The sequence below is a fragment of the Mixophyes fleayi genome, chromosome 1 (assembly GCF_038048845.1).
Source record: "Mixophyes fleayi isolate aMixFle1 chromosome 1, aMixFle1.hap1, whole genome shotgun sequence".
NCBI lineage: Eukaryota > Metazoa > Chordata > Amphibia > Anura > Limnodynastidae > Mixophyes > Mixophyes fleayi.
In genome coordinates this window covers 309,522,088-309,524,587 of record NC_134402.1, presented here as the reverse complement: position 1 = coordinate 309,524,587, position 2,500 = coordinate 309,522,088, and the positions used below count along the sequence as shown (strand labels likewise).

Below are 2,500 nucleotides of genomic sequence, written 5' to 3'. Positions count from 1 at the left end.
ATTAGGAACCCAATACCTACAGACACACCACCCTGAACAAGCCCAATCTCATCTGATATTGGAAGCTAAGCAGGGTCGGGCCTGGTTAGTACTTTTGTGGGAGACCACCTGGGAATACCAGGTGCTGTAGGCCAATTTTTTTTTATTTTCTCTTATTCCGGCTTCCTTCAATGCTGGTTTTCAGATGTATAAGAGATGTAGGTCATTAGAAAACCAGTACCTACAATCACACCACCCTGAACAAGCCCAATATCGTCTGATCTTGGAAGCTAAGCAGTGCCGGCCTTGGTTAGTACTTGGATGGGAGACCATCTGGGAATACCAGGCACTGTAGGCCTTTTATTTTAATTTTCTCTTATTCCGGCTTCCTTCAATGCTGGTTTTGAGATGTATAAGAGATGTAGGTCATAAGAAAACCAAACCCTGCAGCCACTCCACCCGGAACAAGTCCAATCTCATCTGATCTTGGAAGCTAAGCAGGACTGCTCCTGGTTAGTACTTGGATGGGAGACCACCTGGGAGTAGCAAGTGCTGTAGGCCTTTTTTTTTTAATTTTCTCTTGTTCCGGCTTCCTTCAATGCTGGTTTTCAGATGTATAAGAGATGTAGGTCATTATGGAACCAATACCTACAGCCACACCACCCTGAACAAGCCCAATCTCATCTGATCTTGGAAGCTAAGCAGAGCTGGGCCTGGTCGGTACTTGGATGGGAGACAACCTGTGAATACCAGGTGCTGTAGGCCTTTTTTTTTTTTTTTTTCTTATTCCGGCTTCCTTCAATGCTGGTTTTGAGATGTATAAGAGATGTAGGTCATTAGAAAACCAATAACTACAGCCACACCACCCTGAACAAGCCTGATCTTGGAAGCTAAGTAGGGTCAGGCCTAGTTAGTACTTGGGTGGGAGACCACCTGGGAATACCAGGTGCTGTAGGCCTATTTTTTTTAATTTTCTCTTGTTAGGGCTTCCGTCAATGCTGGTTTTGAGATGTATAAGATATGTAGGTCATTAGAAAACCAATACCTACAGCCCCACCACCCTTAACAAGCCCAATCTTGTCTGATCTTGGAAGCTAAGCAGGGCCAGGCCTGGTTTATACTTGGATGGGAGACCACCTGGGAATACCAGTTGCTGTAGGCTTTTTTTTTTTATTTTCTCTTGTTCCGGCTTCCCTCAATGCTGGTTTTCAGATGTATAAGAGATGTAGGTCATTAAGAAACCAATAACTACAGCCACACCACCCTGAACAAGCCCAATCTCATCAGATCTTGGAAACTAAGCAGGGCTGGGCCTGGTTAGTACTTGGATGGGAGACCAACTGGGAATACAAGTTGCTGTAGGCCTTTTTTATTATTTTCTCTTGTTCCGGCTTCCTCAATGCTGGTTTTGAGATGTATAAGAGATGTAGGTTATTAGAAAACCAATACCTACAGCCACACCACCCTGAACAAGCCAAATCTTGTCTGATATTGGAAGCTAAGCATGGTCGGGCCTGGTTAGTACTTGGGTGGGAGGCTTCCTGGGAATACCAGGTGCTGTATGCCTATTTTTTTATTTTCTCTTATTCCGGCATCCTTCAATGCTGGTTTTGAGATGTATAAGAGATGTTATTCATTAAGAAACCAATACCTGCAGCCACACCACCCTGAACAAGTCCAATCTCTTCTGATCTTGGAGGCTAAGCGGGATCAGTCCTGGTTAGTACTTGGATGGGAGACCATCTGGGAATACTATGTGCTGCAGGCCTTTTTTTTTTTTTCTCTTGTTCCGGCTTCCTTTAATGCTGGTTTTGAGATGTATAAGAGATGTAGGTCATTAAGAAACCAATACCAACAGCCACACCACCCTGAACAAGCCCAATCTCGTCTGATCTTGGAAGATAAGCAGGACCTGGCCTAGTTAGTACTTGGATGGGAGACCACCTGGGAATACCAGGTGCTGTAGGATTTTTTTTTTATTTTCTCTCGTTCCGGCTACCTTCAATGCTGGTTTTGAGCTGTATAAGAGATGTAGGTCATTAGGAAACCAATACCTACAGCAACACCACCCTGAACAAGCCCAATCTTGTCTGATCCTGGAAGCTAAGCAGGGTCAGGCCTGGTTAGTACCTGGATGGGAGACCACCTGGGAATACAAGGTGCTATAGATCTTTTTTTTTTATTTTCTCTTTTTCCGGCTTTCTTCAATGCTGGTTTTAAAATATATAAGAGATGTAGGTCATTAGGACACCAATACCTACAATCACACCACCCTGAGCAAGCCTAATATCGTCTGATCTTGGAAGCTAAGCAGGGTCGGGCCTGGTTAGTACTTGGATGGGAGACCACCTGGAAATACCAGGTGCTGTAGGCCTTTTTTTGTTATTTTCTCTTGTTCTGGCATCCGTCAATGCTGGTTTTGAGATGTATAAGATATGTAGGTCATTAGAAAACCAATACCTACAGCCACACCACCCTGAACAAGCCCAATCTCGTCTAATCTTGGAAACTAAGCAGGGTC

General features: G+C 44.2%; 11 pseudogenes; all 11 read left to right on the top strand.

The window, feature by feature from the left end:
* The first annotated feature begins 14 nt into the window (after positions 1 to 14).
* On the top strand, positions 15 to 133 carry LOC142119617 (5S ribosomal RNA; annotated as a pseudogene).
* Positions 134 to 218: 85 nt separating this feature from the next.
* LOC142136049 (5S ribosomal RNA) lies at positions 219 to 337 on the top strand (annotated as a pseudogene).
* A 288-nt stretch (positions 338 to 625) lies between these two features.
* LOC142126610 (5S ribosomal RNA) lies at positions 626 to 744 on the top strand (annotated as a pseudogene).
* Positions 745 to 1,022: 278 nt separating this feature from the next.
* On the top strand, positions 1,023 to 1,141 carry LOC142136551 (5S ribosomal RNA; annotated as a pseudogene).
* Positions 1,142 to 1,225: 84 nt separating this feature from the next.
* Positions 1,226 to 1,344, top strand: LOC142122981 (5S ribosomal RNA; annotated as a pseudogene).
* Positions 1,345 to 1,426: 82 nt separating this feature from the next.
* On the top strand, positions 1,427 to 1,545 carry LOC142136396 (5S ribosomal RNA; annotated as a pseudogene).
* An 83-nt stretch (positions 1,546 to 1,628) lies between these two features.
* LOC142136732 (5S ribosomal RNA) lies at positions 1,629 to 1,747 on the top strand (annotated as a pseudogene).
* Positions 1,748 to 1,829: 82 nt separating this feature from the next.
* Positions 1,830 to 1,948, top strand: LOC142131083 (5S ribosomal RNA; annotated as a pseudogene).
* Positions 1,949 to 2,031: 83 nt separating this feature from the next.
* LOC142136505 (5S ribosomal RNA) lies at positions 2,032 to 2,150 on the top strand (annotated as a pseudogene).
* An 84-nt stretch (positions 2,151 to 2,234) lies between these two features.
* Positions 2,235 to 2,353, top strand: LOC142132129 (5S ribosomal RNA; annotated as a pseudogene).
* An 84-nt stretch (positions 2,354 to 2,437) lies between these two features.
* The window catches only part of LOC142120004 (5S ribosomal RNA), a 119-nt pseudogene continuing 56 nt past the window's right edge, over positions 2,438 to 2,500 (top strand).